Source organism: Rhinolophus hipposideros, assembly GCF_964194185.1.
Source record: "Rhinolophus hipposideros genome assembly, chromosome: X".
NCBI classification, from domain to species: domain Eukaryota; kingdom Metazoa; phylum Chordata; class Mammalia; order Chiroptera; family Rhinolophidae; genus Rhinolophus; species Rhinolophus hipposideros.
In genome coordinates, this window is record NC_138046.1 from 77,487,328 (window position 1) to 77,503,401 (window position 16,074).

Genomic DNA, 16,074 nt, shown 5'->3' on the forward strand with positions numbered 1-16,074 from the left:
TGGCCAAATTCACCAAAAAGAAACTACAATGTGTATCTCTTTGACTTGCCTTAAATACTTGAAATATTCGCAAGTAAAACTTTCTATATGTGTGCCCACATTTGTCTACATGTGTACACACATGCACACACACACATACAACTGTGCCTTTGTTTAAAGCCTTCGTCCCAGTTCAAATAAAGCAAGAAACCTTACACATAGTGGATGTTAAATAGAAAATGTTTTAGTATATTAAAATGATAGTCCCCTTTGATGGGCAAGCTGTTGTTGTTCAACAGCATCTTAGGAAAAAGTATGGAGCTGAAGTCAGTATAGGAGAAGGGCAAGAGTAGCTTAATGGGAAAAAGAAAGAAGCATTAAAAATCAGAAAATTGGTGAAAAGTGAAACCATATTTTTGCGTGGTTTTCTAGAACTGACCTGAGCAAAGATATATGTGTAGCTGTCTGAGATTAGGCTTGTATTGACTTGGAAGGTAACTGTGGGGACAGAGACAGGAGGGTAGTTTCCAGGCTCTCGGCCTCACGTGGAAAGGTGCTGGCTCAGGTAGTAAATGGCCATCAACTGTGATTGCATGGCCATCAGCTGTGGCTAATTGGCCATCAGCTGTAACCAGTGAGCCATTGGCCACTAATATAACTACTGTGGCTACGCTAGCAAAAAATGGAGGCTAGCAAGAAGATGGTGTCTGGCAAGCGTGGACTGCAGTTAGCATGGCAGAGTGTGGGTTGCAGATTGCAAAGAAGTGGACAGTAGGTTGCAGATAGTGTGGCTCCTGCTTCCTGTGTCTCCAACCCAGCCGCCAGTGAGACTATAGTGGTGTGACTCCCCTATTTATGGCTCTGTGGGTGTTCCTTTTTGGCCTCTCCATGTCCTGAATTCTTATGTGGGGAACGGGAACAGAGACCCTGCATGACACCCCGCATGACAGTAGCATGTCTCAAATGTCAGGGATTTTGCACCCATGTGAAAGTAGAGTTAATGTAAATACTTGTTTTCTGGGTTGTTTATTTTTGTTTAAAAAAAATTGGAAGGGATTTAGAACTCAGAGAAAAGACACTGACTTTATTTTTCTAAATTTTTCTTCCTGTCTAATAATGGCTCATTGAGGGAAACAGAATTCTTGTCAGAGTGACTGTAACCATTTGGATAATTTTTATTGGATTTCTTAAACTCAATTTTCAGAAATTTACAGGAAGTTCATTATCATGGAATTTACTTTGTTTCTCTTTATTACCCACACATAAAGTTTCCCTTTGAGTTACTGCATTTGAAACATTTAAATTTCAAGGTTTTAATATTGATATTTAAGGCACTTACTGGGTTTCATATTTTGGCCTGAACTCTCATATTCTCTCTGAGAGAGCTCAGTTGGTTAATTGTTCAGAGTTCTCTAATTGCAAGCTTGAACTTCTGAGAAACAAAACTTGAACCATTGCAGCTTCTCAAATTGCAATTAGGTCTTTCTGAGTGCTCAATCTACTGCTAAATTTAATATTAAAGAGGCAATTGTTTCTGCATTTAAGCTGTCTGCCCAGGTTGAAGATTGTTTGGTAGAGGACCTGGCTGTGCTTGAGGAAGAGACTGCTATAAATGCAGGTGGTGATGAGTGCTATAGAGAACATTTTCAAGTGGTTCCATATCAAAGATTAAAACAATAAATTAAACTCATTGCTTTGGACAAAGTGGTGAAGGTTTCTTTGTTCAGTTTTGTATGTGTTTGGAGTTGTATTTCAACATAAGTTGATTTTAGTTCACAAACTTTTATGGCTTAGAAGGTAACATTTTTCATTTGTCTATTAGGCTTGTATGTTTAGATTATGAAGTGGGTACAAGGAAAGTGATGAGACATGGGGGAAGAAAAACAGCTGGTGTATGCACAACACGTTGATCAATTAATCCTAATAGGAATACCTAAATAGTCTGTGAAATGGGAAAAGATAATGCTTTTCTGATCATCCAAATTATACCTGTCCATTATCCTTCAAAAGCTCTTTCTCATTTACACTGGGTCCAACAATTATCAATCTCCTAAACCTTGGGATTATTTTATCCTCATTTGCAAAGTTTGTAGTGTTCATTGTTTTTTCCTGGCTATCCTCCCCTTCCTAATTAGATGGTAATTAAGTTACTGGAGAACACACAGAGTCCCTAATAAACTCATTTACAGCCTATTCATTAACTAACTGGCTTAACAAAGCAATGAGGACTTAGAAATGAGTAAAAAGCAAGAAGGGGACTTTTTGGGGGGAAGGGTGTTACAGGCCCCAAATATCATAGCACTCATTTATCCCAGTGGCCTGCATGCTAACCTGTATATTTTAAGCTTTAACATGTATAAAGGGGGGTTTGCTTTGCCTTCCCTGTTCACTTTACCCACTTTCTCAAAAGTGGTGTCAAAGTATTACTTTGAATAGGACAGGTTGGCCCAGTAGAATAGGCTTGAGTGATCTGGATTATCTCTTCATGATATCATGACTCTTTGGTAAATTTATTACCCAGTAAATCCCCAAACTTGTGCTTTTCTTCATTAACAGCTAAATATTAATGAGTTTTAAGTGTCTGATCTCACATATTCATTTTGATTGTACTAGTTACTCTTGTAGGGGATTTTTGTTTTAAACCCAAGGAAATGACGTTATATCCTGTTTTTGCCACTGGTTTATGAATAGCAACCAAAGTTCATTGCTCAGCCAAATAATGAGTCCATAACCTGAAACAAGCAAAATAATTGATTCAGAACTTCTTCTATATAGTGTCACTGACTTAATTATAAGAAATGCAGAATACATGTCATCCTGAAGCCAAGGGATTTCAAATAATGCATAATAAAATATTTCAGGAATAGGCTGCCATCCTAATAATGTTGTAATGGCAATGATTTTAATGATCACACTGATAATGATGCCAAAATACAGAGAAATAAAGAATCTTACCTCAAAACATTCATAGGGTTATTATTAATATTTTAGAATGTTTGAATTAGATTAATCTATCATGTCTTTATTGATAACTGAACTTAATACAAATAACTCCATTTTTAAACACAATATATTGGTCACTGTGCTAGATACATTATATGCATTATACCCTTTGATCTAATGAGGTAGGTATTACAGTATTATCAACATTTTAAAAATGAGGAAACAGATTTAGAAATGTTAAGTGCATTTTTTCATATGTCTATTTGCCATTTGTAAGTCCTCTTTGGAGAAATGTCTCTTCAGGTCCTCTGCCCATTTTTCAATTGGGTTGTTTGTTTTTTTGTTGTTGAGTTTCATGAGTTCCTTGTATATTTTGGATATTAGACCCTTATCAGAGGAACTGTTTGCAAAAATCTTCTCCCATTCAGTCGGTTGCCTCTTTATTTTGTCGATGGTTTCTTTTGCTGTGCAGAAACTTTTAAGTTTCATATAGTCCCATTTGTTTATTTTAGCTTTTACTTCCATTGCCTTTGGAGTCAAATTCATAAAATACTCTTTTGAACCCAAGGTCCATAAGTTTAGTACCTATGTTTTCTTCTATGCAGTTTATTGTGTCAGGTCTTATGCTTAAATCTTTGATCCATTTTGAATTAATTTTGGTACATGGTGGGGGGAGGGAGATGAGGGTAAGGGGGATCAAATATATGGTGATTGAAGGAGAACTGACTCTGGGTGGTGAACACACAATGGGATTTATAGATGATGTAATAAAGAATTATACACCTGAAATTATGTAATTTCACTAACAATTGTCACCCCCATAAATAGATTTAAAAAAAAAGAAATCTTAAGTGATTTGCTTAAGATCATATAGTCAACAGAAATAGTAGCAGCACCCTTCACATCTCCTTTGCCCGTAACCATTATGCTATATTCCCAACCATGTATCAAGTTCCAGGTAGAATTCAAAGAAGCACAAGACAAAATTTTTGCTCTCTGGGAGCTTGTAGGCTATTTGGTGAGGCATAACTTACAACCAGAAACATTTTTAGACACTATATTAAGTACTCAGATGCAGGGCTCTAGCTTTAAATTCTATAAGCATCCAGATATTCTAACTCAGTCCAAGGCACTTCTCAAAAATCATGTGAATGGAATTTTGACTATTTTAACTCCACCAAAGAGTCACATAGGAATAGCAGAGACAAAGAGGAAAGCCACTAACATTTATTGCTACCTTAACTATTTTACGGACAGTATCAATTCAACCATAATAATCTTTTTTAAAAGAATATTTTACAAAGGAAGAAATGTAAATTTAGAGAACTTAATCTCCCAGGATATCCCAGCAGAAAATGGTAAAGCTAAAATTTGGATCCAGGTTTATCTGATTCCCATATTCAGGAAACAAATATTTTACAGTTTTAAGAGCATAGACATGGAGCCTCAATATCCCCATTAGTAAAAGTGGAGTAATAATACCAACCACCTTATAGTTATAACATTGAATCACAGAGTGAGAATATCATTGCCTATTCAACTATTTTTCAACCTTTCAAATATGTTGTTATATCGGTAAATGAAATGAGGTATTGATGAATTAAAGTTGTTGATATTTTTGTTATTATAATACATCAAGAACATATACAGTGATGCATTGATTATAAAGCATTTGGATCATGATTATTTTTAAACATTGAAGATGAAAGAGCTGAAACAAATCTTCAGAGGATTCTTGGTTATGTTTATACAGAGATAATTACTTTTATAAATTGGAGGGTTTTGCAGATAAAATACCAAGCAGAAAAATGGGCCAGTCAGGCCTTGACTTAACAAGAATAACTCTGCTTGCAAATTGGTATTATCGACAGTGCTTATTTCCATTATGTTCCATTAGTTATAATAGTACTTAGTGCCTTAAGCCATGCTGAGTCTAATACTGAAAGCCTAAGCAAGAAGGGGTTTGTGTAACCCTGTTTGTGATTTCTCTGGAGCAGTGGAATAGAGTACTTCTTATCCCAACTGTAGTATGCTTGGGTCCTAGGGAAGAAAATCAATTCTCTACAGATTCTCTCTCTTGGCAGTGTTCTATAAGACATGGGTATGCTATTCTGCAGCTAGATATAAGTTACAGAAGAAATTATGAGTGTTTACTAAAATGTGAAATTAGGAGGTGTGACATAACGTCAGTATTAAGTATATTGAATCACAGAGTTAGGAAGGCATTTCTTTCAACATTTTGATTATATCAAATACAAAGTATCTGCTTTTAGTCTTTAGTGTCTATATAACATTTGATAATTTCCTTTTTTGTCATATAGTGTACCACAGGTTCAGAGACTTGAGCAAGCACAATGTCTGGAAAGACATTTTAATTTCCTTTTTTTTCTTTTTCTTCTTTTTATTTTTTTTCAATTTATTGGGGTGACAATTGTTAATGAAATTACATAAATTCACGTGTACAATTCTGTATTACATCATCCATAAATCCCATTGTGTGTTCACCACCCAGAGTCAGTTCTCCTTCCATCACCATATATTTGATCCCCCTTACCCTCATCTCCATCCCCCCACCCCCCTGACCCTCTGGTAACCACTAAACTATTGTCTGTGTCTATGAGTTTTTGTTTCTCATTTGTCTGTCTTGCTCTTTTGTTGTTTTTGGTTTATATACCACATATCAGTGAAATCATAGAGTTCTCTGCTTTCTCACTCTGATTTATTTCGCTTAGCACTATAAAGATCCATCCATGTTGTCACAAATGTTCCTATATCATCTTTCCTTAACGCCGAATAGTATTCCATTGTGTATATATACCACAACTTCTTTATCCATTCATCTATCGAAGGACATTTTGGTTGTTTCCATGTCTTAGCCACCGTAAACAAAGCTGCAATGAACATTGGAGTACATGTATCTTTCTGTATAAATGATTTCAAATTCTTCGGGTAGATACCCAGGAGAGGGATTGCTGGGTCTTATGGTAATTCTATTTGTAATTTATGAGGAACCTCCACACTGCCTTCCATGCGCGGCTGCACGAGTCTGCATTCCCACCAACAGTGTATGAGGGTTTCTTTTTCTCCACTGCCTCTCCAACACTTGTTACTATTTGTCTTGTTGATGATAGCCATTCTTACTGGGGTGTGGTGATATCTCATTGTGGTTTTTATTTGCATTTCTCTGATGATTAGTGATGTTGAGCATTTTTTCATATGTCTATTTGCCATTTGTAAGTCCTCTTTGGAGAAACGTTTCTTCAGGGCCTCTACCCATTTTTCAATTGGGTTGTTTGTTTTTTTGTTGTTGAGTTTCATGAGTTCCTTGTATATTTTGGATATTAGACCCTTATCGGAGGCACTGTTTGCAAAAACCTTCTCCCATTCAGTCGGTTGCCTCTTTATTTTGTCAATGGTTTCTTTTTCTGTGCAGAAACTTTTAAGTTTCATGTAGTCCCATTGGTATATTTTAGCTTTTACTTTCCTTGCCTTTGGAGTCAAATTCATAAAATGTTCTTTGAACCAAAGGTCCATAAGTTTAGTACCTATGTTTTCTTCTATGCAGTATTTTGTGTCAGGTCTTGTACTTAAGTCATTGATGCATATTGAATTAATTTTGGTGCATGGTGACAGATAACAGTCCAGTTTCATCCTTTTGCACGTGGCTATCCAATTCTCCCAGCACCATTTATTGAAGAGGCTGTCTTTCCTCCATTGTATGTTTTTAACTTCTTTGTCAAAAATTATCTGTCCATATTTATGTGGTTTTATTTCTGGGTTCTCAATTCTATTCCGTTGGTCTATGTGTCTGTTTTTCTGCCAATACCATGCTGTTTTGATTATTGTAGCCATGTAGTACAAGCTAAAGTCAGGCAGTATGATCCCTCCAGCACTGTTCTTTTTTCTTAAGATTGCTTTGGCTATTCAGGGTCTTTTGTGGTTCCAAACAAATCTGATGATTTTTTGTTCTATTTCTTTAAAAAATGCCATTGGGATTTTGATGGGGATTGCATTAAATCTGTATATTGCTTTGGGTAATATGGCCATTTTAACTATGTTGATTCTTCCAATCCATGAGCATGGAATGTCTTTCCATTTCTATGTGTCTTCTTCAATTTCTTTCAAAAATGTCTTACAGTTTTCAGCATATAAATCCTTCACATCCTTGGTTAAGTTTATTCCTAGGTATTTTATTCTTTTTGCTGCAATTGCAAAGGGAATTGTTTTTTGTATTTCTTTTTCTGAGATTTCATTGTTAGCATATTGGAATGCAATGGACTTCTGTACGTTGATTTTGTAGCCAGCAACTTTACTGTATTCGTTGATTGTTCCTAACAGCTTTTTGGTGGAGTCTTTAGGGTTTTCTATATATAGCATCATGTCATCTGCAAAGAGTGATATTTTAACTTCTTCATTCCCAATTTGGATGCCTTTTATTTCTTTCTCTTGCCTGATGGCTCTGGCAAGGACTTCCAACACTATGTTGAAAAGCAGAGGTGATAGGGGACAACCCTGTTGTGTTCCTGAATGTAGAGCATTGGGCTTCAGTTTTTCACCATTAATTATGAGATTAGCTGAGGGCTTATCATAGATGGCCTTTGTTATGTTAAGGTACCTTCCTTCTATACCTATTTTATAAAGTGTTTTAATCATAAATGGATGTTGTATCTGGTCAAATGCTTTTTCTGCATCAATTAAAATAATCATATGATTTTTGTCCTTTATTTTGTTTATGTGATGTATCACATTGATGGATTTGTGGATGTTGAATCATCCACGTTCCCCAGGGATGAACCCCACTTGGTCGTGATGAATAATCTTTTTAATGCATTGTTGTATTCGATTTGCTAGAATTTTGTTTCGGATTTTTGCATCACTATTCATCAGAGATATAAGTCTGTAGTTTTCTTTTGTGTGTTGTCCTTACCAGGTATAGATATCAGGGTAATGTTGGCCTCATAAAATGAGTTAGGGATTACAGATTCTTCTTCAATTTTTTGGAAGAGATTGAGGAGGATTGGTATTACATCCTGTTTGATGGTTTGGTAGAATACATTAGTGAAGCCATCTGGTCCCAGACTTTTGCTTTTGGGAAGGTTTTGGATGACTGATTCAATTTCCTTACTGGTGATCTGTCTGTTTAGATTTTCCAGTTCTTCATGGTTCCAGCTTGGAAGGCTATATGTTTCTAAGAACTTGTCCATGTCTTCTAGGTTATTGAATTTGGTGGCATATATTCCTTCATAGTATTCTTGCATGATCCTTTGTATTTCTGTGGTGTCTGTGATAATTTCTCTTTTTTCATTTATGATTTTGTTAATTAGTGTCTTGTCTCTTTTTATCTTAGTGAGTCTAGCCAAGGGTTTGTCGATTTTTTAAATTTTTTCTAAGAACGAGCTCTTTGTCACATTAATTTTTTCTATTGTCTTTTTGTTCTCTATTTCAGTGAGTTCTGCTCTGATTTTTGTTATTTCCTTTCTTCTGCTAACCTTGGGTTTCACTTGTTCTTCTCTTTCTAGTTCTTTAACGTGTAACATGAGGTTATTTATTTGGGATTTTTCTTGTTTCTTGAGATAGTCCTGTAATGATATAAATTTCCTTCTTAAAACTCCTTTCTCAGCATCCCAAAAATTTTGATACGATGTATGTTCATTGTCTTTTGTTTCTATGTATCTTTTGATCTCTCCTCTAATTTCTTCTTTGACCCAGTCGTTCTTTAAAAGTATGTATTTTTATCTCCTTGTATTTGTGTTTTTTCCTGCTTTCTTTTTGCAGTTGATATCCAATTTCAAAGCCTCGTGATCAGAGAATATGCTTGGTATGATTTCAATCTTCTTAAATTTGCTAAGGCTGCTTTTATGTCCCAATATATGGTCTATCCTTGAGAATGATCCATGTACACTCAAAAAGAATGTATAGTCTGATGTTTTAGGATGAAGTGCTCTATATATGTCAATGATGTCCATTTCATCTAATGTGTCATTTAGCGCTGCTATTTCGTTATTTATATTCTGTTTGGATGAACTATCCATAGCTGTCAATGATGTATTTAAGTCCCCTAGTATAATTGTGTTTTGGTCAATTTCTCCCTTTGGTTCTGTTAGGATTTGTTTCGTATATTTTGGTGCTCTCTGATTAGGGGCATAGATATTGATGACTGTTATGTCTTCTTGTTGTGTAGTTTCCTTTACCATTATGAAATGTCCATCTTTGTCCCTTGTTATCTTTTTCACCCTGAAGTCTGTTTCATCTGATATCATTATGGCTAAAGCTGATTTTCTCTGGGTACCATTTGCTTGGAGTGTCAATTTCCACCCTTTCACTTTGAATTCTATGCTTGTTTTTGTAGCTGAGATGTGTCTCTTGGAGAGGGCATATGGTTGGGTTTAGTTTTTTGATCCAATCTACTACTCTGTGCCTTTTTATTGGTGAGTTCAGTCCATTTACGTTTAGGGTGATTATTGATACCTGAGGATTTCCTGTCATTCTATCTTTAGTTTTCTGGTAAGGCTGTGTCTCCATCATTTCTTTGCCTTTTTGTTGTTGTCTATTATTATCTGTGTGGTGGTATTCTATGATGTTTCCCTCTGTTTCTTCTTTTATTACGGTATATATTTCAGTTCTTAATTTTTTTTGAGTGGTTACCCTTAAGATTATGTAAAAGAAAGTTTGATATTTAGATTATTCCATTTTCTTCAGCACTCTTACTTTCTCCATTCCCGTATTCCGGTTCTGTCCTTTACACTACTCCTTTTTATGTTGCGGTTGCCACAAATTGTCCCTGTTGATGTTGGTCGAATAGCCTCCTCTAGTGTTTCTTGTAGTGCAGGTCATGTATTAGAAAATTCCCTCAGCGTCTGTATGTCTGGAATGGTCTTTATTCCTCCTTCATATCTAAAGGATATTTTTGCTGGATATATTATTCTTGGCTCATGATTTCTCTCTTTCAATAGCTTGAATATTTGGTTCCACTCCCTCCTGGATTGTAGAGTTTCTGCTGAAAAATCTGATGACAATCTAATGGGCTTTCCTTTGTAGGTTACCGTCTTCTTTTCCCTGGCTTCCTTGAGGATTCTTTCTTTGGTGTTAATTTTAGACTGCTTCAATACAATATGCGTTGGAGAAGTCGTGTTGGGATTGAGGTAATTAGGTGTTCTGTTTAATTCTTGGATTCAAGGATTCAGTTCTGTCCACAAATTTGGGAAGTTCTCATTAACAATTTGTTTGAATATATTCTCAGTTCCCTTTACTCTTTCTTCTCCTTCTGGTATGCCCGTTATTCTTATATTGCTCTTTTTGATGTAGTCATAAAGTTCTTGTAGAGTTCTTTCTTTTAAGTCTCAAGTCTCTTTCTTCTTCCATCTGTGTAATTTCCAGGTTTCTATCTTCGATGTCACTGATTCTTTCCTCCATCTGGTCAACTCTACTACTTAAGCTGGTTATTTCATTCTTAATTTCTTCTATTGAGTTCTTAATCTCCAGAAATTCCATTTGGTTCTTTTATAAAATTTCAATCTCTTTTGTAAAATGCTATGTTGTTCTTGGATTGTGTTTCTGAGTTCATTAAATTGCCTTTCTGAGTTTTCTTGCATCTCATTGAGTTTTTTCAGAACTGCAATGTTGAATTCTCTATCATTTAAGTTACATATTTCCATATCTTTAAGTTCCTTTTCTGGAGACTTTTCACTTTCTTTCTGAGCTGTCTTGTTTCCTTGGTTATTCATGGCAATTACTTATTTATTATTTCTCTTTTAGACATCTACAGGAGTGGCTTCTGCAACAGGTTGATAGGAAGAGGTCTTTCTTTTGTTTTCCAATACTTGTTGGTTGAATGTTTTATTTTCTCCTGACTGCAGCCTTTTTTTTTTCTCTCTGACACAGTAGTGCTATGTTTTCTCTGCACTCTTCCAGCTTCTCACACAATGGGGGGATTCCCTGGGAGACGGGCCTCTCCCCTGTTAACAGTTCACCTGGGTCATATGGCGCCACATCCCTGTGGGGGTTCGGAGAGCTTTTGAAATTCTAAAGCTCTTTCTGCACCTGATTCAGAGCCCGTATGTTTCAGCAGTTCTGTTTACTCCTGCTGCGAACTGCCCAGATATGTGGGGCCAGGGCTGGGGTGATTTGAGAGAGGTGGCCCAGAGCAATCGTGGCAACCACCACCACAGCTGGTCCTGTTTCCACAGCTCCCTGCCCTTTGCCGGAACTATTTGGGCTGTGAATCTTTGTCTGTGGTCCACAGTTCTCAGAACAGCAAATATCCTGTTCTTTTGTTCTGACACTGCTACTTTATCGCTTCTAGCACCGGGCAGGTGGGGGTGGGGCGAGCTCTGGGAGTGTATTGAGGGGGCGGCTAGTCTCAGTGCCTAAGGCTTCCATTCTCTGCTCAGCAGTAAGAGATTAAACCACCGTTTTCTGCCTTCTTCCCTCGGTCTTTGCTCCGATTTCTCTGCCGTGAGTGTTGGGTTCAGCCGTGTTATATGCTGCCCCATCAGCCCTGTGGGCCGTAAGCGGAGCCCTAGCAGTCCGAGTTCTTCCCTCTCCCGCAGCTGCGGTAGTTCCTGGATGCAGCGAGCTCAGAGTACTGAGCTAGGTCTGTGTCCTGCGCTTGCGTGGCTCTTTCCCCGCACTTCTCCCTTCCCTTCTCCCCCGCTCACGCGATTCACCCACCTGGAGGTGAATTCAGTAGTGGGCCTCTTCGTCTTGCCTGTCTGCTGAGCAGAGAGTTCTTTGTGGAGTTATTGTTGTCCAATTAGTTGTAAATTCCAGGGGAGCTTTACAGAGGCTCACCTCACGCTACCATTTTGATCGACCCCCCCCCACATTTTAATTTCAATGTTTTGATTTTACTACATTTATTTTTCATATTCCCTTCTATTTTTGGTAAATGATACTGATTTTCCATTTATAGTAGTAATATAAAGTTTTAAAAATCAAACTTATTTAAGAAATAACAAGGTGCAAGTCAATTTAGAGAAAAACGAGCTAAATTATAACTCATGGTAATCACGTGTGGCAAACATTTTTAAAAAGATGGTAAGTAATGTGGTAAACACATACCAAAATAGTTTATCATATATAGAAACAAGAACTTAAGCTCAAAATATCAAAAAGATAATTTTTAAAAAATATTTCTGTGACTATCAGGTTAATATAGAGTTATATAGACAAAAGAAGTATAGGTTGTTTGATCAAAATTATTACTTATGAGTGTCTGTTTCTCATTTGTTTGTCTTGTTTTTTTGTTGTTTTTGTTTCATATACCACATATCCCAATAAACTTTAATTAAAAGAAATTATCACTTATTTTTAATGTAGTCAAACTTCTTATTATGTGCATAGACCTCTCCAGCAAAATTAATGAACCCAAGACGTCTGGGTAAGAACAAAGTTGCTCATTAAAAAGTTGTCCATTGAAAATTAAAGTTGCTTGATAACATTGCTCATTTACCTCCACAGAACCAACTTTCAGCTAGCTATACATTTGGTTATTCTAGGAAAGAATGACAAACTCAAGCACATATGCATACTACATATATACACCATGCTGCACTACACACACACACACACACACACACACACACACACACATCCATTTAGAACATGCTAATTTGTACCTGAAATTCATATGTCAATTCATAGTTTGTGATATGTTAGAATGGTATTTCTACTCCTTTTCTGTTATGAGCTGAACCATGACCAAAACAATTTAGACTTTCCAACTAGACAGTACTATCTCTAAAGTTCTAAATTAAGCGAGTGTTAAGTGAGGCTAAAAAATAAAAAGGGTATGATAAGAAAATGGGTATGGAGGAGAAGATACTAAAAATAAGATGAGGCTGTCATGGAAATTTGCTCTGTCATTGGACTTTGTAGAGACAATGTTGTATAGCAGAAATCACAATAGGTAACATTTATTGAATATTTACCATGTGACAGGTACACTGTACATTGGGAATACAAGTTAAAGAATAAGATGAGACCCCTGTTCTCAAGATATCAGTAGCTAAGAAAAACTGTTTCTCAAATTAATTAATAAAACTTTAAAAAATACTGAATGAAACATCATTACATTTCCAGATAGTAAGTTTGGGTCCTAGAGAGTTACATTAATTCTCTTGGGTCAAAAAAATCTTCATTTAGGGCATCAACATTCACTGGGACTTATTTATTAAGCAGTGTGTGGCAATCTATTCATCCAGACAGTTGGATCACATTGACTGAATTGTCCATTTTCAGGCCCTCATGTGTGTTGGGTACCTACCTTCAGACCAATTAGTCCCAACTGCAGTGTAACCTGAAGCAGACCCTTGAAGGTTTGAGTACAGGGACTTTAAAATCAAGAACACTTGGAATTGATTCTTATCTTCACAATTTCTAAACTGTAGCCTATAACTTTTCAAAACTTGCTTTCCTCATTTAAAAATTTGAAATAACATTACAGTAATGAAATCCATATTATAAGGTTTTGATGAGGATTTCGTGAGATAAGCCATGAAAAGTGCTTAGTGCAGTATAACACTTGATAATTGGTAGTTTTGATATTATTATTAAGCAACATTTTCAAGAACTAGTTTCTCTGAATATTAATCTGAAAGCTAGTCAACATAAATAAATGAATAAACAAGTTACTCATTATTTTTCTAAAAGGGCCCTGTAGACAAATACTTTTGGGAAATGCTGCCAGATAATAGCATCCGTTGACAGATTAACAATGCAATTAGCATATTAAAGCCTCTGAAAACTTCCACAGTAAAGAATCTAATTTTTGTTTAACTCAGTCAGGATTTTAGAGGGAATGGAGTTCACTTCAAGTAGTTTGCATAAAAATATTTTAATCATTTAATGCCTCACAGAGTCTTTTGCAGGGTTAATGAAACTAACAAGGAATGTTGAGGCATGCAAAGACTATCAACAAGCAATTTTTACCCCTAGGACTAAAGGGGTCAGGGGAGTTAATAGTGTTCCCTTCCTCTTTGAGAGACAAATTCCTAAACATTCTTCAAGACTCTGCTCAAATGTAACTTCCTAGTGAAGTAGGAGTATTTTTCTGTGATTCCCCAAATGATGTAAATGATGTTGGATCTGCCGGCAGTTTCTGGGTGTGGGCCGGGATCCTGTCTCGTGAGACCAAAGAATGGACACACGGACCAGGGAGAGGCAAAAAGTTGTAAAGGAAGATAGTTTATTAGAGGCAGGAGAAGAGGTCCCAGCACTCAAGTGGGAGGAGGTCCTGAATCGGGGTGCCCAGTGACTGAAGCAAAAGCTCTAACTTTTATACCTTCCCTTGACTATTTGGGGAAGAGGGCTGGAACCTTCTAATGGAATTCATCTATTAGGTTTGTCCTGTTTGCTCATCCTGAAGGGATTAACAAACCAACCCATCCCTATCTATCAGATCTGCTCCTTTGTCTGGCCAGAAGGGATTTGAGATAATCTATTAACCTCAAGGCATATTCTCATGTCTCTGTCCTGGAGTGAAGGAGACATTCCAGGACCTGGAGTTTCAGGATATAGCTGTTTTTTGTTTATCCCATCAGGGACACCCCTGTCTACCTTGCAACATACTAACTATCCTATCTCACTAGGTGAAGTCTTCAATTCTCTCCACCAACACTCTGATATCTTGTAGATATCTCTAATTAACCAGAGGAGAATAGACCTCAGGTAATAAAATCCTTGGGAGTTATCTTTCAGACACACAGTGCAAGACAAAGAAGGTTAGAAGAATGGTAGAGATGTGGCCAAAAAGAGAATATCTAATGCTCTCAAGTGTTTCCTAAATATATTTGACTAGACATCCCTTTTCAGGGAAGCTGTGGAATATCCTGTAGCATACTAGTTTTCTGTGAAACAAACTTTAAAAAATACTATTATAAGGACCATGACCTTCTGTAAGATCTGACTTGTAGTAGTAGCTGCAATGTAGTGGGGTTCTGTCAGAATACCTGGATTCAGTGAATAAATTTGAAGGATAGCTCTTATGTATTAAGTGAAACAGATTTTAAGCTACTAAGTACAGTGTATTATAATTTCCATAATAACTGTACATACATTTACATGGAAACTTCATAAAACAACCAGAGACAGGCTAATATAACTTTATTGGTGCTCAGAAAAGCAGTCAAAGTTCTATAGCAATCAAGCAAATGCCCAGTCAAGAAAAAGCCAAATTAAAAACTGTAAGAAATGTCATGGTGTTTTTACTCACTCTTGTCCCACTACCTCACTTTATCCTATACATGGCATGGTGTGACTTTGGTCTGGAGGAGGTGGCAGCCCAGTTCTTGATTTACTCCCTGGAACCAGATAGAGCAGAACAGATGTTATTTGCAAATGTTAACCAGTCTATGGACTGTCTGAAGGACCAGTATCTCTTTTTCCAAACTCAAATCTCAGGCAAGCGTAAGCAGAAAAGCTCAGATCACAAATGAGGAAAGTGGTAGAAAGCAGAAGGCACTGCTCAGAAAAGCTGCAGTTAAAGAGTATTTTACATATACTTCAGATTGCTGCAACAATAGATTATGAGTGGAGACATGATAGATCATCTAAGGACCTAAGGAGAAACTGCAATGAAATTGTTTGGAAAATAAAGACATTAAAAAATAGCTGCCTATATAGTGGAATCAAAAAAAAAAAAAGCATAGACAGGACTCAGCAAGATGTACACTCAGACAAGTCTTGAGAAGACCTTAAACCTTTATTTTAGGTTGGTTTTAATGCTTAAAGCATGCCCAGGTACTCAGTAGATGTTTAAGGAGTCTCTGTAAAAACAATACTTCCCACTAAGCTAAAGGAGCACAAACTTCAGTAGCCACACTGAAAAATAACATAAACAAACATTACAAAAATGATTGATAAAAATACACTAAACAAACAAAAAAACAACCTACAACAAGTAACAACAACAACAAAAAAATCCCAAAGAAGGGAAAAACTTTATTTCCAGAAGCTGATTCCCAAAAGTTGCTACATTACAGAATTAAAAATGCCCAGTTATCAAGAAAAAATATTACAAAGCATACTAAATCAGTTTCATTCAGAAGAAATTTTAAAAAGAGAGACATGAACAGAAACTGTCTTTGAAGAAGCACAGCCATTGGACTAAATAGATAAAGACATCATCAACTGCCATAAATATGCTCAAATAGC